This window comes from Ciconia boyciana, chromosome 2 (genome assembly GCF_034638445.1).
Source record: "Ciconia boyciana chromosome 2, ASM3463844v1, whole genome shotgun sequence".
Taxonomy (NCBI): domain Eukaryota; kingdom Metazoa; phylum Chordata; class Aves; order Ciconiiformes; family Ciconiidae; genus Ciconia; species Ciconia boyciana.
The window spans coordinates 51,153,142-51,179,194 of record NC_132935.1 but is presented as its reverse complement, the minus strand read 5'-3'; the positions used below and the strand labels follow the sequence as shown (position 1 = coordinate 51,179,194).

Sequence of the window (26,053 nt, the reverse complement as noted above, 5' to 3'; positions counted from 1 at the left end):
GCTGCTTGTTCTTACGTTTTCCTCCTTTCCCTGATGCTTTCTTTACTAACTTTCTTGTTCTGCCCTCATCACCTGAGTATGTCAACGTAGCACCTCCCAGTAGTGCAGTAAACAAAGTGAGCAATATCTGTCAAACATGAGTCAGTCTCTCTCCACTTCTCCAAAAGAACAGAACCATAAATGAGGAGTTTTGTTTTAACAGAGATTGTTACTTTGTTTGGGTTTTTTTTAAGAAAGATTCATCTTGTTTAATGTTTTTATGTTATAAAGGGCAAGCATGTGTGTTATATTGGAAGAAAAAAGGAAAGGACTGTGAAAAGAGTAGAAATTTCTTTTTCCTGAAGATTGTAAATTGTTGATATTTGATTTTGCTACACCTCAGAACAGCCTTCCAGTTTCAAAATTGCTTTCAACTGAAGATGGTTTGCTTTCAAAAAGACAACTCAAAACAGAAGTTATTGTAATAATAATTGCAGATGGGTAACACAATACATTTTTTCATTAAAAATGTCTCTTTGAGAAAGATTGAACCAAACATTCGTTTTGTTGCTAGAAGTCTCAATTGTCTCCTGCCCCAACATAGATGCAAATGCTGGTGAAATTTTGATCATGTCAAGTTGTGTTTTGATTGAAACAGGTTTGCCAGAAACCATTACAGAATAGCTTTTCTCATCGACTCTAGGATCCCTGAAAATGGAGATGGTTCCTAGCTTGTAGCCCTGACTGGACTCTGCCTCCTTGAATCCTGTACAAGCAAGCCTTGCTCTTCTGGAAAGAGCATTGCTGGGGCTGGGAGTAAAAAGGTTTCCTCTGTTTTGTCACCCATCTACTCCTTAGTGCTGTTTGCTACTGTATCGTTACTGATTGATTAGTTTGCACATTTCTTGGAGAAGAGGCAGTGGGCCATATTCAGGCTCTCTGCTGTGGTCCCTAAATTTAAAAAAGCAAAAGAAAACTGGGACCATCTGTTTACTCTCCCTAAAGAGAACCAGACAAGGTTTGGTTGGCCCGAAGTGGTCAACACTCCCTTGAACTTACGCAATATAGTAAGCACCTAAGACTGTCTTAGGCTCCATGATGTGACATTGGAATATGTCTCCCTGTGCTTTTATATGTTTTTGTAATGAGCCTGTCACTGTGCCGAGGTCTATCACAGTACATTTTGGTCATTGTACAAATAATAAGTGATGGCAAAAATAGGCATTTTTACATACTACAGTAACTCTTACTGTACCCATGGCTAAAAAACCACCATGGCATGTGCAGTTCAGTTCAGTGTTACACCTGATATAATTGCAAGCACTTGTGTGGGCAGGGGTGCATAGAAAGCTCTCGGTCCAAAAATCTTTCTTTTATCCTCATGGCAGTTTCTAGTATTATTATGCCGCACATGGTTCTAAAAAGCATATCTAAAATGTTCTGCTGGGTCTATATTTACAATGCCTGATGTAAAAGTGATTATCTACCCATAGCTTATATCACTGTGAGGTGGGGAGATTGTCTAATTGGCCCATTTCTCTTCCCACCATACAGTACCAATTTAGAGGGCTCTACTGTATACACTAACAACAGGGACATGGCACATAGACACCATGAGCAATATTCGAACCTATGTGAACTCCAAGGAGGAATCTGCCCTGGGAATTAAGTTGCGCTATCAGTAGTAACCATGCATCCTCAGTGAATGCATGATTGCACCCAGTCTCCCTTAAAAACTGAAACTAGTCCAATACAATCAAACATCCCCAATATACCTAAGAAAATCTGGCAAAACTAAATTTAAGAAGTTATTTTTATAGCCCTGTTTATAGCCCCTTTGTTTATGTAGAGATGGGTCAGCTGAATTTAAATCTTTAAACCCTTAAGTGTCACATACAATGCTAGCTTGCAAAAAAAAGTGTAAAAAAACCCAGTAAGGACTTGTTACACTTTCCCTTCCAAGCATGAGGTTCGAACAATCTTTTTTAAAAGCACATATAATTGATATCCACTTCTATTCAAAATCTAAATTAATTTCCTCTCTCTCTAGTGTACCGCCACTCTGAATACTTCCATCAGAGAGTGGTAAACCAGAAGCTTGCTGTGTTTGCACAAAATAACTGCTGCACTGCGCTGAAAAATATCCAACCTGCACTTCCGCTCAGACTATGTTGTTTCATGCTGTATGGTCAATAAGCGTATGGATAATCAGGAAGCTTGGCCCTCCTGTTACCCAGAGCTGTTTTTTCCTGAACCAAGAAGCCTCTGTATAAAACCACAATTTTGCACTCATGAAGAAATCACAGTGTGAACTAACATTACGGGAACCTGTTTGCCTCCTGGGATTAGATGAGAATTTTTCATGATATAAGGGATGACACTATCAAGCAACATAAATAAGTATAGTATAAATAAGTAAGTATAAAACATACTAATGATGTGCAATGATAATTCTGTGACCTCCTGTTTGCTTCATTGAAAGAGAACTGCAGAGGACTTCAGTTACAGTTCCCTGTCAGGTCAGGGTGGAGATTATGTGAAGAGTGCCTTTTCCAAACACAAAAGAAAAGGATATAAATTGAACTAGTGGGGAAGTAAATTGCAAAATATGTGCTGTGCGTTGTTATAGAGTCACTGTTTGAACGGTGGTGCGATAAACCAAAGATTGGCTGACACTTAGGGAGCAGCACCGACAAGGCAATATTGGCCTTCCCACCCAAAAGTAGCAACCTGGCCAGCTGGATGTTAATTTATCAGAGCTGGCAGAAAAGTGCTGGGGGAGACAGTAAGAAGGGAGAAGCGTCTTAGTAGAATATTCACCATAAAGAAAACCAGGATCGTGCTTTTTGCAGCCACTGGGGCAGTATGCTGGGAAAGAACAAAGGTATTGTTGCTTGGGGAGTCTTGTCTTTTCACAGGCAGCTTGGCCCAGCTTTAAACTGTTGTCCGTACCGTGATGTTCAAAACTATCTACTTGCATTCATCTTGAATGGTTCTTTCCTGGTAGTGAGCCTAAAGACCTTCCTCGTGCAGTAAAGCCTTTTGAAAGTTTGTCTTATATTAAACTGTCTTGATCAGGTAAGGGAATAGGATGGAAATATGTTTCTTCTATTTCCTTTTACTAATTGGGTGATCTTTGAACTCAGCCTTGGCTGGGGAGGAATTGAAGTAGCAAGGGGAGAACTGAGGAAAACCAGGGTGTCTTCAAATCACTTTGAGACACAAGAATATAACGCCATGGCAACAGCCTCCTTGTAGCAAGCATGCATGTTTTGCATATACAGTCTCCTAAAAATGACCAGATCTGGTTTTCTTCTCTGCTTGAGTGCGCACTTTGGAAACACTCCCAAGCTGCTCAGAGTTACTCCCCAGCGGAGCCACCAACTTCCTCGCCTGGGATTTTCCCTGAGAGGATGTGGAATTATCTCAGTATTTTGCTGTACTAACTGGACAACACAGGGCTTCGCCAAAATGTGTATGCTAACTGGACTTGATTTGTTGGGCTTACCTTGGCACATGTCTCTGAAATTTTGGCTCCTTTTGTTGTGTGCTCAACTGGACTCTGTGCCTTCCCTTTGCTTGCTGGCTCTGTAGGTGAAATCACAGGAAAAGCAAATCAAGATATTCCCATCAGATCTGCTGGTATGCTAAGCGCATCCACTCATGAAATCAAAGCTGTGACTGCATGTGCAGGTTCCCCTGACTGTGTCCATGCTCTTCCTTCTCATGTGGACAGTAGTACAATAGATAATGATGCTGATGGGAAACTTACGAGGCTTCAGTAATGGACTGGAGGTAGTTTGAGGGAGTCCACGTACTCAGGACCACTGTCTCAGGCTCTCTGCTGACTCAGGAAGACAGTTCATGTTTCAGGGTTATCTGGAGTCCCGAAAGACGTTTTCCTTTTACCTATGGAAGAGATTTTGGAGTGAACAGCTGCGTCATGAAAAAAGGTAAGAAAAAATAGAGAGATAGATTCATTGCATGTGATTCTTAGGAGTTTATTATGCAGCTGAGCATATTACTCTAGAACGAGGATCCCTGTGTAACCCATTTTCTACAGGAGATCGCTGATGGTTTAATATAAGGATAGTACACAACACAATGCATATAGGTAGCTGTGCAATGATCCAGTGATCCAGAGTGCCCAAGATCTGACTCTTCTTTGAGTTACACTCATAACAACTGCATGGAAGTTCATGGAATTACGCCAGTGTAAAATTAGTCTGGGATCATAATCATGCAGGGAGACTTTAATCAAGTTACATTCCAAATCAGTACTGAAATCTCCATAACAAGAAAGTACTTTTCTGAAAAAACTGTTTCTCCATGTTAGCACATATCTCCCTTTCTATAATTTTTTTCTGAAATTCAGGTTGGTTTATATACTGTGTGAATCCTTGTGTACTGCAGCCATCCTACACAGTATATAAAATGTTAACATTTGATTTTACAATCCATAGATCCTGCGGCTATGTTTTAGTATTATTATGTAGGAGGGGAAGGGGGAGGCAGCTGCATGATTTAAGAGGTGGGTGAGTTTCCTGGTACAGTTCACAGCTCCATCCCACAAGCAATTGTGCCAGGACATCTGAAAAATGGTATCATTTGCAGAGGGAGTAAGAAATGGTGGTTGGAGGCAAAGGGTGTGGGTTAAGCTAATACCAGTGACCAACACTTTACACTGTGATATCACAGCCCGAGAGTCTCAGGGAGAGGTTGCAGAGACACAGGACCCTTGGGCAGAAAAAGTGCCAGAGGGACATGCTTTCAGAGGAGAGAAGTTTTAAGCTCCAAAACTGTCTCAGGGAGAAGTAAACTATCTGCTAAGGAAGGAGATATGTTTCTATGGCTTGGAAGGGTACCCATCCAAAAGAAAAAGGAAGAAATTAGTCTTAAATTACATCTAGCCTAAGCTGGAAAGATACCTGGAGGAATCAGGAGACAAAGAGTAGATGCTATTTGTTTCATTAGAATTGAACACTTCTCATGTTAGTCAGAGTAAATAGTAATTGGTTTGTGAAACCTTTTGCAAAGTCTCTGTGCAATTCTACTATCAACTGAAGAGGTTAATTTCAAATCCAGAGTCCTCACAGAACTGGAATTCTGGAAAAGGAGGTATTTGGGGTATGGGAAATTAAAAGTGGCACTTCTGCTCCTGGGACATAGGCCACATGAACTGTGAAGTCCTATTTTTTGAGAGGATATAAAAAGATATTCTGGGCCCACGATGGGCAGCAGAGAAGTTGAAGAAAGAGCCAAAGCTATCCCTCCTCAAACCACCATCCACAGGGCCAACAAGTCAGTGTCAGGGACATTTAGCAGAGAGACAAGCGACAGGTTCCTTTAGGAACATTTTTGAAAGCTACAGAACAAAGCTACATTAATAATGGAAAAACTAACGGGTGGCTTGTGAAGAGCAAAATTATACAGTAACCCAGTATGTTACCAGTAGCCCAAGTATCTGCAGTTGTGTGAAGATTACTTCATTCAGTTTTCTTCAGATAACACCCATTCCTTTACATATCTTCCTGAATCAATGGAAGAACTATTTTTCACAGAAGAGCTTCAGAGAAACAAGCAATAGTTGTGGCCATTAATTTTATGAATGATTTGTTGGAAACTGCATTAAACGGCAACATCAGTCCACAAATGAGCTTTGAAATGTTCTTATTCTGAGTCTGTGCAGATGGGCAATTTGCTGTGTAATCAGTTTTCACAGCCACCCTTTCAATCAGGGTCACTTGTCTTATAACCGTGCTCTTGTTTTGCAGGTTTATATTTCACAACATCTCAGAAATGCTGCATGTACAAGTCCAGTGACCAAAAAAGAGATAACTCAGAAAATACAGCAAGATTATGTCCATAGGCACTTTGAATGGGGATTTCAACAAATATAATACTCTGGGAATGTCAATAAAAGATAGAGATATAGCCGAAGAGGAGCTATCTAGAAACCAGTAAGTGACAGAGCTTGAGACTATTATTCTAGCTACTCTATGAAACTTAACATTTGTGCTGTAACCCAAGTAAATTACAGCAGCGGTATTCTTGTATGCAATTAAAAAGAAGTCTCATATAAAAGTAGAAGAGTGGCATGGCAACTGTGTAAATCTAGGATGATGCCACGCAAAACACTTTATGGTCCTCCTAGCGTGTAGGTACTGCACTGGAGAACATACAGAGACTAACCACCAAAGTGATACAGAGATCAGAGTATAAAACATGGGAAAATATCAGAGGAACTGAATTTATACAGAGATCACTCACTAGGGACATTACCGTTATGTAGAAGTGTGTTTAATCAAGTAAGGGAATTCTTCACATTAGTACAAGAAGGTAGAACAAGAAGCAGCAGCCTCAAACAAAGGAAGAAAAAGTTTAGGTTAGATACCATGATTTTTTCCTTAAAACAGACAAGCGGGATATTAAAATAAGGCTGCCCAGAGGCAGGTTATCTTCTTAGGATATGAGCGAGAGTAGATAAAACTTCACATGAGAGGGGATGGCACAGCCACGCAAGGTGGAGGTATCAGCTTGGGCCCTGCCAACTCTCCTAAACCCATAAGCCCCTCTGAAAGTAGTGGAGAGCAGCGGCACACATGCTGTGCCCCTCGGCCACCCATAGCGTGAGCAAACTCTGGCAGCTGCTCTCAGGAGAGGGGTGACACTGGCTCACCAGCAGACCCTACAGCCTCTATACTGGTCAGGTGAGGCAGAGCCACACGTTTCTGAGGGTTTAGATGACTCAGGAGTTTTCTTCCAGCCCTTTGTCCTTGGTTCCCAATGGTCTATGAGTTACATATCTTACTTAGTATATAAAGGCTAAGATTATATTACTATTAATTCACTCTGTGATGCAATAAAGCAATGAAAGACCAAGAGGAATGGATAAAAAAACCCCAGCAAAAGGAAGACTTGAGTGTGGCACCTATATTAAAAATTTCTCATGTAGGAATTTCAAAGTACCTTAAAATAGTATAGGAATGTCTTGATAGACTAGGTTTGAGGGCATCTTCATTGTGAGTTTAGGATTGTCAGACTAGTTCCAAGTGGTGAAAGAACATGTAAATAATCTCAAGAAGAGATGCAGATTTTTCATGCTGCTGTGCACCATTTTCGGTTCCCTACACACAAATTCTGAAGGGCTTTTGTAGATTTTTTGTGTCCTTATATTAATGTCTATTAACTTACCAAGAGACTCTCCCTTTAGTTTTCACAAGTTTAGTTAAACAGAACTCGAAGGCTGAAGAAACAAAACTTCTGCTGTTGTAGAAACCTGTAGAAAGTACAAAACAGTATCGTATTAAGATCTGATACCTCAGACGTAAAAGCTCGACTGTGCCCCATTAGAAATCTTCCATTTCCAGTTACACCTTTCAGCAGCCCTTTCTAACCCTGCTGGGTTGTAAAATACTGGACCTTAAATGGGTAATTCTGTGTATGCTGTTAGTCCTGGGACTTGAGTTGGCTGTATTTTTTTGGAGGAGGTGAAGAGGAACAAGGCAGCTTCCACTTAAGAAGGAGAAAAAGAAATGTTACTCTGCTAGTTGCCTTTTTTGTTGTTGTTGTTGTTGTTTTAATGGCAACCTTTTTGAAGCTACTCTCAGAGGTTCAGAACATTAGAACACATCCAGGCAGAGAGATTAGCAGGCAGGATAGTGCAGGTGAGGCACTGAAAGACACAGGATAAATACAATTTATCACATGAATTTAACCAGAGCTAGAGGGCATCTCTCTGCCAAGTGTGATTTGATTCATGCGGACACATACACATGTACGTGTGCACACACAGACGTGAGCGTGTGCATGTGTGTATGAGAGAAATTTCTTCTGTGCTTTGTACTGAGGGTATTCACTGGAAATGATGTATGAAATGAAATCCCCATGCTCACGGCACGCAGGGAATATCAGACAGAACTACACAATCACTGCAGAGATGGGCTTTGCTATTGGCAGATCAAACGCAGCCAGAAGAGCAAACCAACCTGAAAGACTCTGGGGAAAACAAATATTTTTTTTAAAGTTATAAAATAGCGTTCCCACCATTTTAATATCATTTCTCCCATTTTCTCTCCCTCCGGCATTCCCCTGGGCAGCCAGCTACATTAGCTGAAGCCTTAGAGAGAGAAAAGCCCTCCCCACACAGGTTTCCCCTTAAAAGCCCTTCACAATGCGTTAGAATTACATTTTGAATAACACTTTCTAGCTTTTTTATTAATTTTTTAACATGTTTTTACCATCTGAGAGTTTCTTCGTAGCAACAGTAGTGGGCGGTCATATGGGAAACAGGGGGTTGTGCTCTTTTCTCCTCCGTGCTCGCAAGTATCACGCATTTGATGTTGCCTCTTTGAGAATTCAAAATGTATTAAACCATCTCCCAGCTATGCCATGAGTTGTGAGGGGAATCTGTGACAAAAGGAGTGGCTTTCCCAGGCCTTCCTGTCAGCTGATCTCAGGGCGAGAGCGCAGTGGGAGGGCCATAAGAAATCCTTCCAGGGAAGGAGCAGGTATGGACATACCCTCTTCTGGGGTGGAGGGGTTTCCCTCTACCCATCGCTGATGCTCAAATGCACCTTAGCATTTCTAGACTGCTCTGTTCGTGGTGAGATCATTTCAGCTTGGCTATAGATTGCTGAAGAAGGACGTTTATTTATAATACGCAGCGTAGGAAATTAGGCCATTGTACTTCTGCACAGGGGAAAGATTCATAAAAAGTCACACAGAATTATTCTTATATAAGTGACAATGACATCGTTGTAAGGAGGAAGCAGAACTTTATTTGTCTTACTTAAAATGATATATAGAGCACTTGTCTGTTTATTCCACTGCAAACAGCTTCTGCAAAAACAGCGGTAATTCCCTAGGGGGTTCTGCTGATAGTTATAAGTTACTTGAGCAAAATCTCTCAAGTGCGCTACTGCCTTACAGGTAGCCATTATTCTAGATTCAAAGGGCTTTTTGTTGTTGTTGTTTGTTTGTTGGTTTTTTAAAATTATGTTCCATGTAATATTGCTTTTTAAAATATAAATTGTGTCATAACACCACTACTTTTCAAGTAGGTAAGTATCTGTATCTAAATCAAAGGATGTACTGCCAAAGGAGAAACCAGTCAATAAATTGGCTTCATAATCAAATCTGGCTCAGGTTAAAGCAAAGTTAGTTTGATGGATTCAGCTGAAACCTAGTAAATAGCAGCCTACATAATTAAGCTGCTCTACCTTCATGTAGTCTCCCTGGAAGCTTATGGGCATCTCAAAGGCACAAGAGTGACAATCAGTAGCTAAGCCGAGGAAATGAACAGGCAATATTGCCCACCCAGACATCATTCCTTACCCCCCATTACCGTTGTCTCACCTCTCAGAAGGATTAGCAGAATTTGTCTTCAATTCTTTGACGGGACCACAACATCTTCTTCTAATTTAAGGATGGATTCTGGGTCTGGAAATCAAATAACTAATGTTATGCAACGGGCAAAAATCAACACTGAAACTTGGTCTTGCTCTCTTTTTCTCATTTACGCAAGCTTATGAGCCTATTGTCTATGAAGTCTTAGCCTTCAGCAGCACATTTAGAGGGTGTTTTTAAACAGATGACAGGAAGAAAAAAATAGAAAAGCAGGATTAAAAAAAGCCTTGTAGTCCTCACAAACAGTTTGCATTTTTTTCCAGGGAGGGAGGAAAGAGAGTAATGAACTATCTGATGAGGCCAAAAGGAATGGGAATTGGCACTGAAGCTGACATGGGTTTGCACCATATTTATTAATTAATTGCAATCATCAAACTATTTCTTCAACTAACTCAGCTTTCCATAGCCCATTTTCAGTCTTGATTGATATTTTTCTGGTTGTTCAGCAAGAAAGTGAAAAGTGCAAGGTCTGTAGTTTCTTTTTAGTGTTTTAGTCCCAAAAAAGAGGTTTTCAAAAGTTGAAAATGTGTGAAGCTTGGCTTAATGTATTCATTGGGAAAAAAACAAAACCAAATTAATTTCCAGGAAATTAATGCAATATTTCTAATTTACTTTGAGAAGTCATCAGCATTTCTGGACTATTTTTGGTTCTTTGGTGACCCAGGGAAAGTCTCTTTCACTATGACAAAGCTTCTTTTTCTGTAAAAAATGGTAATAATAATTACCTGCTTCACAGCAGTGCGGTAGATTCAGTTAATTAGTGTTTTCAAAGTGCTTTGAGATCCAAGGATGGAAGATGCAATAGAAATGCAAAGTATTATTATTATTCAGAGTTAACAACCAAATTTCAACCATTTGCACTTATCCATCTTAACAGCATGTACTCAAGGGAAGAAAACACATAACTTGTCAGCAGACAGTCCTCTTAATGTGGGTTATAAAACCACCTTCTTGATTACCATCTGGAGTAACATTCACAAGTGAGGGATAGCAGATGTGTGCGCATGGAGAGATGCATCTCACTTTCCCAATCCATTGGACACATCAGTGCTGCCATACTGTATCCATCCAGCCCAGTATTACACCTCTGACGCCAGCCAGCACTTGATGCTTAAGGGCAAACAAGAGCGACTCTTGCCTTTCCCTCCATCTCTTCAGGAAAAAAAAAACCCAAGCAAACTCCCCCTTCCTCCTTCCACTTCCCTCTTTCATAATAACAACTCAGCAGCCAACTGTGCAATGCTCTACAGTGGATGAAAATATCTTCCTGACCCCTGTGTGCAATTAGTTTCCTCCCAGGAGCATGAGATTTGATTATTTTTGCCGTTATCTTCGCTTGTACAGCCACAAGTGTTATTATCTCTTCTCCGTTTTTCAGATAGGGTTTTTTTTCCCTTGAAGATTAGCCTGAACCTTCCAGAGCCCTTGTGGTGAGGTGTCCCGCGGTGCCCCGCGGAGGTGTGCTGCCTCTTGTAGGGGGGAGCAGCGTCAGCCTGCGGTCGGCTTTCACGTCACTTCTGGCCCCTCGGACATCTCCAGAGACCTGCCAGGCAGGGATGGGGATCGCTACGAGGATGTGGAGGTGGAGGAGCTTCGTGAGCCATCTACAGAAGAGGAATTTGCCTGGGTTTAATGAGAAGAAATGGGTGTTCTGACTCTGCCGCCATCCTGCCCTGCTTTTTACAGGACGAGGAGGCAGGCACCTGAGAAGAGCCGTTCTGCAATGCTCACCCATGGAAAGCCAGCGCTGAGCACACGTGGTTTAGTGGAATATTAAATGCATGGTACTGGTGCCATTTTATTTACATACCTTGGGTGGGAATAAATTGAAAGCAATCCTGCCTTCAGAACAGGAATATCAGTCCTTCCAAGCACCATACAGCGTGCTAAAGGGTCCACCCCAAAAAGCAGCGCGGGTGGAAAGCAAGCACGCACAGCTGCTAAGGATGGTGTGGGCTGCGTCGTCAGAAAGACTTGTGCAATGTTATCCCCAAGTTCGGGGTTCAGGCGCAGCAATTCCCAGAGGCACCGTGTCCCAGATGCCATCCATTTCATGGCTGCTCTCTCCGCTGCTCTGTGTTTTATGGGCAGGTGGGGCCAATAAAACACCTCACGTATTCAGCAGGAGCCTTTCTGCTGACACCGGTGGGCTTTGGATCAGGCCCCCTGTGGTTTGCTCTAAGTCAGACGCTGACATTTTCAAACTTCAGAGGTGGAAGTGCTGGAAAACTTAACTGAGTGCCTATGAACTGCTTTAAGAAATGCACTAACAACGTATTTATTAAATGAGCCACTTCCTTATCTTACTTTCAAACTGCATTAAAGAGAAAAAGACTTATAGGGGACAGAAAACAATATTAAAGTCGATCAAATGCACGCAACTCTCCGGATCCCCAGGACGCCACTCAGGGTGACAGGCCATTTTAAGTCAGAGAACCTGTTTTGTTGCAATGGTCTCAAAAAGCAGGAGAAAAGGCTGGTTTGGCCTAGCAGGTCTCTTTGCACTGCCATGTGGCTTTTTTGGTGGTGAGCTGGGGTTCAAAGGAGCACAGTGTATCTATCACTGCCATAGTTAATCCTATCATTAGAAGATATAAACAACCTTCTCCCACATTAGCAATGTTTACCTCATATTGCTCTAGCATTCATTTTCACTAATATGATACAAAAGTGTAATCATATGTAAGTGTTTTTTAATGTTAAGTAAGTGAAAACAGGTGGGTAATTTACCACTGGCTCTATACAGATTGGAGCTGGCATTTCACAAGGAAAACGTTGGACTCTTTCTTCTGTGTTTTTCATATATAATTTTTATTTTCCTGGTGTCTGCTGCTACTGTTTATAATTTATGCCACCAAGTCAAAGCCATAAGTGCCACCATGATTTTGGAGCCAGCAGAATGAAACGTTTGTTTAGAAAGCTTTCAGTTAGCCATGGGATGAGTGGGTTTGATGCAGAGGCAGGTATTCTCCACTCGTATTTGTGTTAAGCCTGAACGTTTTGCTTGTGTAAGTTACTTAGGAACTAGTGCATGCTCCTGGGGCATGATCTATCTTGGAAGAATGAACCCTAAAATGGAGGAGGCAAAATCAGTGCTGACCAGTGGTTTGTGTTTTAAGATGGGGGACATGCAGGTTTCACATCAAATTTACTGGATACCCCATTTTTACTTTCACCATAGAGTATGTTCTTATTCATTCATTCCTATAAATATAGTAATGCCCAGAAAACCAAATGAAAGATATCACACCGTGAAAAAGAACGTATAAAAATGTGGACAGAGAGAGTTTTGACCCAGCAAGCAGCCCATCCAGCCGTGGCTGGTCCCCTATGTAAAGGATGGGAAGAGGCTCAGGAAGCAGTGAAGTCAATGGGCTTTGCAGGGTCACACAGGTCAGACCCCACGGGGAGACTCAGCGCTCCTGCGTCCGCCCCGCTGTACCACGCGGCCTTTTGTACGCAGGATCGGGCTTAATTTCCACTTCAAGAGAGTTTTGACTCCTAAGCTAGTGTTGCAAGATTATTTCTTTTTATCTTTGTTCCTTTTTTAGAATTCCTTTCTTTGAAATGTTTTGCTTAGTAGTAATTGCTGCTAAAATTTCACAGAACATTTGCAAAAGTGACAGCCTAATTCTAGAAAATTTGAAACATTTAAAAGGTATTTGTACAGAATTTTGGTGCTGAAAAGCTTTGTTGGTGAAGTTTTGTTCGCTGAAGTTAGCTAGGTAATTTTTGCAAAGCAGAGGCCTTAAATTTCAGTATGCTCCGCTTCCATGCATTTCCTTGCTATATTTGGCATAACTGGAGGAAAAATTGTATATCAGAGATTCTGTTTTAAGGCACCAGACGGGGATTTCAAAGGCCTTAGAAACAGTATGGAAAGTATTTGCTGAAAATTAAGAAATTTCCAGTGAAAACCATATATAAAAAAAAGCATCTGGTAGCTTAAAATGGTTATTCACATTTGCTTTTACACTAAATCAGGGCACTAATTAGCTCTCAGTGTGGCAAAAAAAAGTGGCATTTTACAGAGTCTCCCTGTTTCCTACTTGGATAGACCTAGATGTTTCCAGGTGGGCTGCTGCTCCACGGCGATCGGAGGAGTCTGCCCGTGAGGGGCTTCCCGCAGCCTTCTCTGGGGAAGCCCATGTGCCCACAGCCACTGTGTGCACATCCACTCCGGAGAGCTCGCAGGCAAGAAGGGCAACAAAACCAGCCACATGTGAGCGTGACCATGGATATTCAAAGCATCCCTCCTTTTGGGACAGTGGAAAAGGATGCAGAGCTCCACGGGGCCGGTGGGGGCTGCAGGTCCCTGCCAGCCGCCAAGCCCACGCGTGGAGCTGTCGGAGGGCAAGGACGACCGTCCCCGCTCCCAGCCCAGCTAACAGCTCCATTCCACTCCCAGCTCTCTCCTTCCTTTCCTTCGGGCTGTAGCCTTCCTTCGTTATTTTCCTCTGGGGCTGCAATTTTTCCCGGTTAGCCACAGACAGTATATAAAACACATTTCACTAAAGTTCTTCCAACAAAAACTTCATTGAAACAACTTTTAAAGTTGTGAAAAAAATAACAGGAAATTCACACTTAGGCCCTTGAGGATGAAACATGACATATGTCTTCCAACACATAGGCACAATGGGGTGCACTATAAAAGTAAATAAGGATCACACCATGGTGCCTAGCTGTTGGAGGACATGCCTTTTGCCATTAAGTTATCATTTCCTTACTATTTTGTCCAAACTCCCATGTACTTTTAATTGTTGACTCCAGTGACTAAATTAATCTTCTTTCTTTCTTTTATTTTAATAAAGCAATGTGTGACCTGCCTTAAGGTTAGAGACTAAAAATTAGCACAAGCATTAACATTTAATATACCAACCAAAATGAAGATTTACATTGCAAACGGATAGGCAGTCTAAATTTAGGCTGCTCACAAAATGAGGCTATACACAAATGTATTTCATTAATTATATATGTCTAGGAGAACTTAAATACAGCCAACATTTATGCATGCTGAGTACATGTGCCAAAAATGTTATAGTCTTGTATGCCGAATGCAGTTTTAATTTGCATGTGCAGTGTGTTTTTTCAATAAAAAGGGAAAAAATTTCCTAAAATCTGCACATGCTTTAATTCTCCATTTGAAGTATTGGCAAAGCAGATCTTCAGAGTAATAATCATAGACTTCATTATTAATATCCAAGATGTATTTCATTCATTTGAAATCTTCCCTTGTGAAATATTAGTACCCATTTGGACTCTTTTCATTCTCCAAAATGATCAGCTCTTGGGATTTCCTTCCCTTTGGGGGTTCTGGTGTATTTTTAAGGCCAAGTCATTCCTCAGAATATGGTAGAGAGGTAGAAACACCTTTAACTATGGTGGTTCATTGGGTTGTTCTCCCACATGACAAAATAGGACACAGACCATTGATAAAGTCACATTACCTGTTACTGGAACACATTTGTGAATCTTGTTTTTAGAGACCCATTTACAGATGACAGTGTGCACCCCCAGGAGCCTCAGGCTGGCATGAAAGCCAGCCTTGGTACGAGAAGAAACCTTCTTCTAGCTCTGCAGAGATTCATTGCACCTTGCAGTTCCTGCAAACCCTCAATCCTTACAAGCCCCATATTTTCGCCCAGCAGTGAAATAGCAACTTACTCTTGAGCTAAACTGAGGCACTACAGGATGACCATCGCTGTCAGATTAAAAAAGGTATCTCCACATTCCTACCTGACCATGCCCACTTTTCACATCGGAAAGGGTTAGCCATTGAACCGAAGACGCAGTAATCTGTTGCTATTTCTGGAGTACTTACCCCGATTGCTGTCTGGGAATAGGTGTGCTGCATTTGTAACCGATCCGATTTCCACGCCTGGGTCCGATCCACAAAGGGACATACCCTTCCACTCAGCTGGGGATTAGGGGCTAGAAAGGAAGATAACTGACAACATCAACTAAAGGGGAACATAAATATACCTGTGAATTGTGGAGTAAACAGCTGCTGAGTGATTAAAAGCTAAGTAAAGCTGAACCACTTAATCAGTTTTTAAAGCTGTTTGTTGCAAGCATCCTGTAAAGTGACAGATTTTTTTCTGCTATATAACAAAACATAAAATGAAAGGAGCCTTTCTTCCCTCATGACAGGTTAAAAGTGCTGTGCTGTCTTTTTTTCCCTGAGACTCTGAAGTGGTGTCACTTCAGGAGAATAGCTGTGCCCAGGAGGGACCAGCGCAGGAGAGGGGCCCATCTCCTCCCCGACTGGCACGCTGCATTGCAGAGACCCACACTGATGAGACTGACCCTTCAGCAAAGGAAACTGGAGGTTAAATACCAGAGATGAAAAATTCTCAGGGTCAAGTCTTTTATGGGAAAGCATGTTTTGCAAGAGCGTCCCCAAAAAGAGGGATGCGCGGGCTAGCATGGACAGACCGTGCTTCCAGTGATGAACACATGCTCCTGAAAGCCACCCCACACGTGAACGCTGCCCCTAGGGCAAGTGTCTGCTATAACCAGCAGATTGCAGACTAGCCCTAAATGGAAATAGTAAGTATGCTTTCTGTATTACCCAGAATAGTGCTAATAGCCTTTCTAGTTCCTGTACTATATACAGAGGAACCAGGTCTCTCACCACTGAAGTACTATGGGGCAGAAGGAAGTTGCCCATCAAAACCGAGAAATACTAGACACAAGCTTTACCACAGACAATCAGAAAGATGTTTATGTAGACAGTAACAAAGTTTCTAATCTATATCTAGCATCCTTTCTATTGCAAGGTCTTTTTATCCATTCCCCAGAAATGAGGCAAGAGGGAAAGTCTTACAGACCTGGTCCTTTGACTCCAAGGTTAGTACAAAACACTGTCCATGAAGGGAGCAAAAGGCATCTTCTGTCTTTGGAGGATGGGAGCACTTCCCCACAGGAAAAGAATGATGCCACTGCTTTATACTTAGGCTATCGGAAGAAAGCAGGGGCCATCAGATAAGGAAGGAATCCTTCCTCTCCACCCCTGCAAGAGCGACGCAGACCCAGACACCAGGGCTGAGCAGCATCTGCTTATCGTTTTGGCCAACTCCATATTAGCTCTCACGTGGTATCTGCAGAGGAAATGAGTGTACCTAGGAAAGCAGCTAGATCTCTAAAGTAAAAGAGTTTGCTGTTCTTATGTGAGGCTGTTTGTTGGGAAAGAGATAAGCAGAGCAGCCAAAACTTCAGAAAGAGAATCATGGGACGTGAAGGGTCCTTTCTGAAACTACTTGGAAGTCAAGACGCTGGGAACCAATTGTTGACATTTCTATCTTATTGCTAGCAGATGCGTAGCAAGGCTTGGTTTGACAAAGGGATGAGCATGAGATAAAGTAATAGGAAAATGTCCAAAGGAATTTGAAGAGGCATTTGGGGCTGGAGTGACATGGCACTTTCTATTTAAGAGGAGTTTTGATCAGAATCCTATCTGAATCAGACTTCAGGGCTGATGTTTGAAAAGGTTTGGAATTGCACTTTTAACTTTTGATTCAAATCAGCTCCAGGTCTGAACGAGTGCACATCAAGAACTTTTACACAGACAAACTTTGCTGAGTTTCATGTTGAATCTGCAGTGCTGGATGGAACCAACATTTATTAGCTTCTCTTTCATACCGTCTCTTAAACTCAGGACATCTTTCTGAGTGACAAAGGTTCTACCCTCTCCTTCAAGCCTCTCCTTAAGACAAATCTCCACTTTGCTTTTACAAAAGTTAAGCAATAGCAAGTTGGGGAAATAGGTAGGAAAAGGGAATATTCAATATATATAACTGGGCCTATTACAAAACTCCTTGCACATGCTCCTGAGAAATAATATGCTGTATACTCATCTCCCAGACTTTCATGCATTACTCATCTGCCTAAATTGTCTTCCTTCTGCATGTTAGTATCTAGCTCAGTGACTAAGGGTTTTCTGCTGTTTTGTAACAGCTGGGTGTGAGGACTGTATTAGAAGCAAAGTACTTGCACAGCGTAGCAGCTTTTCAGAGATGGCTCAAGGTGGGACTGGGCTCTAGACCTCACAGTCCCCCAAATGGAAGAGCTGGGTCCCTGAGAGGGGGCTCTCCCTGCTTGCTAACCTCTGCCTGGTATTTATCTATGCCTGGAGAAGAGGATGGGTCCCTCTATTTTTAGCTCCTTTTCTTCCTCCTGTAGCACTGGGGTGGCTTCTTCATGCCCTTGCTGGAGCTCTGGAGCTTTAACGGCCAGGTCTCTGCTGGGTGCTTCCTCAGAAGTGATCAGTCACCCCACTCCACCAGCCTCTCCTTCCCACCTCTCTGCCTGGCTTCATGGCTGTCCCTCAGGCAGCTCCTGCCTCTGTGCTCTGCTGCTGCTGACAGACTCTGCTTCTGTCATCTCGGTACTTTATCTCTTTCTGTGGATAGCAGCTGGTTATGGAGAGCCCCTGATGCTCTTTCTTCCCCCAGAGACGGACTTTCTAGGGTACATCTCTGACCTCAAGCTGTTTGTGGGTGGAAGAGTTGGTCCTGCTGGATATTTGGCTTTGCTCCCAAGAAGACATGCCTTCCCCGGGACCTTTTTCTAGAGAGTTATCAGTTTTTAAGTCAACCTACTGCTCTTATTCTGAATCACTGACCAGTTCCCCAGAAGACATATGGTTCTTCAGGTAGAGTGGGATGAGTACAGCAGCCCCAGCTGGTCTGACTGCATCCCAAGCATGGTAAGGTAGCATTATGACCGCTCTTTAAAACTGCAAAATAAATAAGAAATAGGGAAATGGTATTGACTTCACATTCAATGTCCCTTTCATGAACTGGGTCTCTTGTTTTATAACCCAGTACACCGCTTGTCCCTATAAATATCTCGGTGATCCAGTATGAAAAAAGTGTACATCAGAGGCGTGAGGATTTTGTCTTCCTTGTAGCTCACCGAGAAAGTATGATTTACAACAAGAACAGCATTGTTATACATTTAAAGCAGTCAGTCCTTGTAGTCAGCAAATTGTGATGGTAAAATATGAGTGCTGCCTCCATATTCTCTATGGTACCAGCGTGTGGGCTGCAGCCCCAACCCGAGCAGCGGGGACAGTGAGCATGAGAGGCAGGAGGGAAGCAGGGCAGGATTGCCGTGTCTGTCCTTGGACTAGACCAGCGTTCACAACGCCTTTCGTATTCTCTCTCCCAGTCCCTGAGAGCTGCTTGAAGTTTTAGGAGGGAGATGTTGGGATTGATATGGCTGCAATGATAGCTGTGTGTGCTGGGTATTAATGCACTTGTTATCATAGATACTTCAGGTTTTGTTGCTACCATAAGTGCTCTTTCAAGAAGAGTTATTGACGTTTACAGGCGTGGCCTTGCATACAGAGTTTTCGGCCATTGGTGGTCTTCTATATTAAAAGACATAAAGGATAACTTTGAATAACAACAAATTATAACACTTTCATTCCCAATTCAGCTCTATGCTAATTGTCTACAATGTGATGAGAGTCTCTGATAACAGCCTTTCAACAGCTTAAAAATACCTGTACTGCTTTTTGGGAGCTGCTCGCTGAAAATGTCTGCCTTCATGGAGATCCTTAGGAGAAACCTTATAACTTCAGTATTGCCTTAGTTTGTATTTGGACATCAAGCTAAGAAGGTTAAACTATGCACAGTCTGTGCACAGATTGCAACTATGCGAAGATTTAAGGCTGGAAAAATAATCACTGACTTGTTAAAAAGCTTAATTCAACTCCATGAACAGGAGAACTGGGATGCATCGTTTCTTTCTGGAGCTCCTTTCTGAGCTCCCATGCAGATAAGGCAATCTGCTCTCACACTGGAGCACAGGTGAAAATTTGTTCTTGCCTGTAGCAGCTGGATGTGAGCTCTGTATTACGAGGTTTGTATTAAAAGCACTCACATAGCATGCTAGTCTTGGAGGGTGGTTTCAGAGAGGGCTGGGCAGGCAAACTGCAGAAAACTAATATAAAGAGAAGAACATTCACCTAGAAATTTCTGTTTATCACTTTCAGAGTGCTGGATAGCCGTAAAGGTTAGACTCTAAAGGAGGAACCTTTCCTTTGGAAAGAAGACCCGATCTCTCGGAGCAAAGACACTGAGAACTGCACAGTAATGCACCTGGAGGGAGCCTGGAGCAGGACAGCAGGCCAAGGGAAATCTGTCCCTCCCAGCGAGGATACTGGTGCATGGTGAGCTGCATCACTCTTATCTAGCAACAGTCTGATGGACTAATGCCAACAGTGGCACTTAAAACACTATCTCTTCAAACACTCCCATGTCTTACTTTGTGCGCTGGACTGTTTTTATTTAGGGCTATTGAGACAGATGAAGAAAATGCATGAAATACTTAAAACTTACTCTTACTTAGTTGTAGGGGAAAATACCATTGCTAAACCACATTTTCCTTTTTTTTTCTCCCACCTATGTTTGTCTTGTCTATTTTGACCGTAGGTATCTTTGGAGCAAGTCCCATCTGCTAATCTGTGTTGACATTTCCTTGTAAAAAAGAACCTTTTTTTTTCCACTGGAATTTAGACACTTTCTTTACTACACACAGCTAGGAATGAAAAAGAGAAAGCTATGTTCACACAACTTTTGGTCTAGTTAGCATCACATGGGAATTTGCTAGATCAAAGCAAATTCAATATTCTTCCTTCAATTTTTTAGTCTGTTTCAGTACAGATGCTGCAATGTGAGCAGGCGTCAGTGTGACACAGTGCAAACTTAAAGATGAGAGGCTGTAAAGATAAACTCTATCTTGGCAGAGAAGGTCTGAGGGAGTCTTTATTCCCTCAGATATTCCAGGAAAAGTGGGATTCATCCCACCTGACTCTCAGCACTTATGTTGTAGACACGCACCTCTGGCTATGTAGGCACCGTTTGGAGTTAAAGGAAGGAAATAGGCATTTCAACAGCATGGCTCATTGCCCTTGTTTTTGACATCTACCTTAGGAACTGCAATTTGGAATTTTTTTTCTTCTCACAAAGTGGGTCTAGACATCTAGTTCAGATCTAGATGTTGAGACTGGGAATACCTAAAGCTGAACAGAGAAGTCTCAGTTCAGCAATGTATGTACCAGCCCCTGTATAATTTGGAAAAACACATGTGGACTGACGGAGGGAAGACTTTGGAAAAGAAACCATTATATCAATCTATATGTCCGCTGTGAGGATGCTACAGATGTGGCTCTGCAATAAGTGATACTGTTAATAAAGAGAAGGTTTATTCCTACGGACATGGAATCCATATGGTACATGAACATGATGCCAGTGAGATCCACAGGACACGAGGAAATGTGATTAACTGCTAAACACAATAACCTGGAAGAGGAGGAAAAGAGCTGCACAATCCATTCTCTAGAATTATCTTGGCATTGTTCTAATGACCCCCCTGATATTTCACAGACCTTGATGACATCCGTGATTGCTTGTACTCTCCCTCTCTCCATGGCATGTTATAGTTGTTGGTCTTCTGCTATTGTATCTATAATATGCTGCAAGGTGAAAAACTCTTTCAGCCTGAGTGAAGCAGATGTTCTGTTGATCCTTCTGGGTGAGCTGTCAATTGCAGGGGTGGGTACCTGCTCTTGGAAAAGGCTGGACAGAACGATACTGGTGATTCCTTAGATGTTCCTAGCTCCTGATGTTCCTAGCTCCTGGAAGACAGGACAGATACCAACCAAATATTGCCTTCATGGTCCAACATAAACATTGTGACAGGCAGTGCTCACACCAGGCAAAAACCTCAGCCTATGAACAGCAGGAAAGGGATAAATAATCATGTAATGTCTGAATGTGTCAACTCCCAGAAGGGGAAAACAATAGCAATGCTTGCAGAGTCTAAGGGCATGGAGCTGCCCAGTGGAGAGAAGACTGTCTACCAACAGGCTGTTGACAGATTTGGAGATTCAATTACCATGCATAGCAGAAGAAAGAAACTAGCCATTTGCAGCTATGCTATTAGACTGATGACCAATTAGATCCCAGCTGGATTGTATAACAGCTGCAAGATATTTCCAACAACACTGATAAGTCATGATATTAGGCAGAAGAAGTATGACCAAGTGCTGGCAACATACAGTCTAAACCATTTTGACACCAGTGGGAAATGTATGTTGCCGAAGAGAAACCAATAAACATGAGCCTTTATCACTTGACTTTTTTAGACGATATGCTGGGGGAAAGGGGAAGGAGGTCACCTACTGCTGGATCACTGGTAGAGCAGTGCATAGGTTTAATCACAGCACAACACCAAAATGCACTTTAGAGAGGAGGCATGGCCCAAGCCAGCATTCTAGCAGCTGATAGGGACATATTTCTCAGACGTTGGCAGCTTGAGGGCAACATGAATTTAGATCACCAAGTGAAGCCCTTGGAAAACATGAAAACACAGGATCCCATTGACTCTGGTTGAGCTTCTGCAGAAGGAAGCAGCAACACCACAAAGATGCTTCTGTACAGACACTAAGATTAGTAGAGCACAGATCAGCAGCCCTGGGACGATGCAGACACTTAGAGACAAACTGAAAGAAATCGTTGGAATGAAGTCCCTCTCCATTACCATCTGCTGAGAATAATGTCTGAGTTATCAAAGGTGAAAGTGTTACCATCGGTGCAGTACCAAGCCTGCTCTGGCAGACTCTTGAGGGAGGAGAGTGAGGTTAGCCATTCACCTATCTGACCATGTCTTGTTCACTTTTTTGGCAGGGTCTTATAAGGCAAGACCTCTGCAGGCAGGTAAATAGACTTCCAATTTAGAGCACTTCCAATAGGACCCACACAGAAGAAGCTGCAAGAGAGAAGAATTTGAAGGAGGCTCCAGAAAATCAACATATGCCCATGGGACTGTAATGTTAACAGAAATTGCTCCATCTCTCTTATTAGATCTCTTAATCAAAAACCAGCTTCATTTTACAAATGTGAACCTTTTATGTGGTATTACCCATCTGGCAATACACAGGACAGGCTAACCTAATAGTGTTAAATGGGTGCAAACATTTTTCTACCTTCCGATACAGAAGTTTCCAACCTGTGGCATGCAGTAGAGATAACAGGTTACACTTCATAGGCTCTTCTCCCTTTTTTTCAGCTGCTGAATTTCATTAAAATAAGGTTAAAATACATTAATTACTTCCCTAATATTCCTGTAATTGCTATTGCTTTGCCACAGGGAGGATATATGATAGGAAGTTGAAGAGGAGGTGATCTTTTTAGATGGCAGAATGGGAAGGGAGGTGTTCATCAGTCAGTCCTTCTATTAAGATGTGATCCGAGATGATAAAGAAGTTTAAGGACCCCTGCTGCTTTAGCACCTCTCCGTGTTTACATTATTGGAGCTAGTGAATGAACTGCTGAGCTCACTGAGAGATTGCGTTGTCGCTGAGATGGGCCCTTACTTTGACCAGTTCTACATCTTTGTAACACTGCTGATTTCAGCACAACCGCCCCTGATTTCCACCAGGATAAAGGAAGGGGGCCTTTGTCACCCTGCTTTTATGGAAATTGAAACCAAATCATACCTTTCAGTGCTGATTTTAATTTTTCAGAAGGCAGTGGCACAAAGCCGTCGTAGCACAGGAGGCAACAACCTTCCTGTGGCATCAGCTATAAACATCAAATGCTTCTGTCTGTCCTCACTAGTTTGTACCTCTCCACTCACTCCAGGAGGAATTACCTTGCTCCTGACTAGGTGCAGGGCTGGACCATACAGGCACCTAGCAAAGGAGGCAACATGTGCTGCTCAGCACTAAGGCAGCAGCTCACACTGCCGTCTCCTGACCTTCAGAGCCCCAACGAGTGGTGCAGCCTTCTCGCTCGGTGTACAGTGCTGCTGGTGGGTTGCAGAAGCTGCAGTCCTGAAGTGTGTCATTTCAAAATTCATCCTTAGCCTCATGTCTGGGAGAAGAGTTTGGATGAACGAGTTCACAAACGCCTGGAGGCTCTCCCATTGGCTCACAAATGGTCATTATTATAATTAAAAGGTGATTTTGCTGGAAGGTTATGCCAATGAACCTTTATTAAACATTAATAGGAGAAAAAAATCCTGCCCATTTGAATTCTGTTTATTGAATATACATATAAGCAAATTTAAAAAACCTTCCCCCCTTTTTCAGTATGTTTATTTCTGATAGTGATGTTGATTTCTGATGTGATAAAGATATAGCTGATTATAGCTTTTGTGCATGTATAAAAAGTGCAATGCAGTTTTGTAGGTGTGCTTAACCTGCTCCTCTCACTTCTTTCACCAGCCTGCTACATCTTTGTGCGTGGTGAGCTTCCTGGAACAGGAGCTCTCTTTGTATTTTCAACTGTGCTTCACTTATTTTAAAAAGGAGTCATTAAGTAGCGCAGCTGTGATATAGTAACAAATAATAAGGGCAGGCTTTGGAGGCCTTCGACCTCCAGGGCTTTCCTCTCAATCTGTGTTCAGCTCATGATGTTAAATTGTGTGAGACCTCACCCATTGCCATAACTCTAAGACAAAGCCTTGTTACTCATAAATTAATTTATAGATAGCAGCTATTTGAGTTGTAATATAAGACTACCAAAGTTGCTTTAGAAATGTAGGCATATCTCAGAACCAGGGCAGTTTTGAAAATCCTGCCTTATTGGATGCTTTTGTTTGTTTTGTTTGTTTATACTTCCTTCAACACTAATCTTTACAAACATTGTACACCCTTCTGGGCACATTATTCTTACTATGTGTGTACAGAGACCAACACAGTAGTGGGCCGTCTTCTTGTTGAGAAATACTGGGCACAACTTAGCAAACAACAGACCTACGGGAAATCATGATACCAGTAAGTGGATGCCCACAATCAGATAATTTGGTTCCACTTGTGGCCCTTAGCTGCAGTCCAGACACTGGTTTTTATGCTGTGGCTTCAGAGGAATCAGGGAAGTGCTCTTAGGGCACGAGACCGAGCCCAAAGGCTAAACATCTCCTTCTGGTGGACGAGTGTCAAGGTTTGGAAAGGAGAGGAGCGACCTTGAAGAGGACCGCAGACTGCTGCCTGATTCTCACAACAGAAAACAGGAGACTTTTTGAAGCCTTTCACAGTCACTTATTTTAATATCTAGGTATGTTTTGATTCACTTCCAAATCAAACAGCATAACAATATTCTGGAAATTAATAAATGTGAGTGTGAGGGATGTTTCTTGGCAAAATACTGTGCATACCTATTGCATAGCATAAATAATACATTGTGATAATTAATAATGATAAATAATAAATAATGCAGTCAGTTGCACACTGGGGACTGTGGATAGACCTACATTTATAAAAGTTGTAACTCTAAGATAAAAGGATAATGTTTCAAATGCTGAGCTGTGACACTTTGTATTATTGCACAATTCAGAGTATTTTTTCACTTAGTAAAGATATTTGGTCACCCATTTTTGTTTTTTAGAGCCTAACACCCAATGACAGCAAGGACAGTTACATGCCTGCATACCTTTGAGTGTCAGGTTTACATGTCTGCAAATCAATTCCAGTGACCTAAACTGCTCCCACGAAGCAGGAGTGGGCATACAATTGTACCAATAATTGGGTGTGCCCTTAGAAATAGGGACACAGAAAGGGAGGACTGATGTAGCTGAAAAGCAGACACAGAGCATTTGAAAATTTGTCATAACATAAAACATACTTAATATTTACCATCCTATGCTATTCATAGTCCTGTGTTGCCTCTCCTCTTTCACTGGACTCATTACTAGACCCCGCGCTAATAGGAAGTGGGAGAGCTGATTGACAGTTCATTGAACCAGATACTTCTTAAGAGGAAAATCGAAGAGGTTAATTATAATATCTCTTACTGCTTTAGTATTTCAGTGAGCCACAGTGTAAACATAATGTAAGCCTAGAATGGGAACCAATATTTTCCTGACACCTCCCCAAGCAGGCACTCCAGATTTTATGATGCTGAAGAGTCAGAGAATTCAGATCCTATTCCTCTGTATAGCAAAACAGGGACTTTCAAACAGAAAAATAAATTTGTTGGCTTTAACAATATATATTTTTGGTTAACTTAGCAGTTTCAAAAGTCCCTGCTTTCCCATGAATTCAAATGGGAGCTGAATTCTCTGAGTCCTGCTCTGCTGCAGACTGTCATGTTGGTAATCTGTAAGTCATTTATTTATTATTTTTCACTGTAAGTGCAGCACCTTTTTCAGTGATTTGATTTTTTGGTCAATTATATATAGTGGTTAGAATGGCCGTTGTATTCCACTGCTTTTTCATTTAAAAATACGTTGCTTGGTCCTCTGTTCAGCCAAGTACTTAGGCAGGTACCCAACTTAAAGTGCAGCACCATCAACACTGAGTCATCTGTTTTAAATTAGGCACTCTAGCTGAACCAGGATCTTAATTAGGCAAGTACAGTTTTAAGGACTCCTTTGCTTTTTGTCATGAGGCGTAACCCACCATCATCAATGGAAAGTTTGCTTGAGTGCAGACTGTCCCTGTATTTCCAAGGCGCAGATCTCCCCAGTGATGCTGTTTTATCATGTGTTTTTATCACTCCATCCCTAATGTCGTTCATTGCACAAGAAGAAGAGAAATGAAAAGAAAAATGCAGAGACAGGAAGGTGGTAATTTAGGGACTGTGCATCTGTGTGACAGGCATCCTAAAGGAGAAGAAAGAAAAACATTTAGGAAGTTCTGTATAGCCACTGCTCA

At 42.0% G+C, this 26,053-nt stretch overlaps 1 long non-coding RNA gene across 1 annotated transcript; it reads right to left on the bottom strand.

The window, feature by feature from the left end:
- Positions 1 to 3,523: 3,523 nt before the first annotated feature.
- LOC140646932 (uncharacterized) lies at positions 3,524 to 16,282 on the bottom strand. Its single transcript, XR_012040597.1, has 6 exons — positions 16,218 to 16,282; positions 15,209 to 15,318; positions 9,337 to 9,420; positions 7,174 to 7,258; positions 3,752 to 3,888; positions 3,524 to 3,567 (listed from the first exon to the last, which is right to left on the bottom strand). It is a non-coding gene; the product is annotated as an uncharacterized lncRNA (long non-coding RNA).
- Positions 16,283 to 26,053: the final 9,771 nt, after the last annotated feature.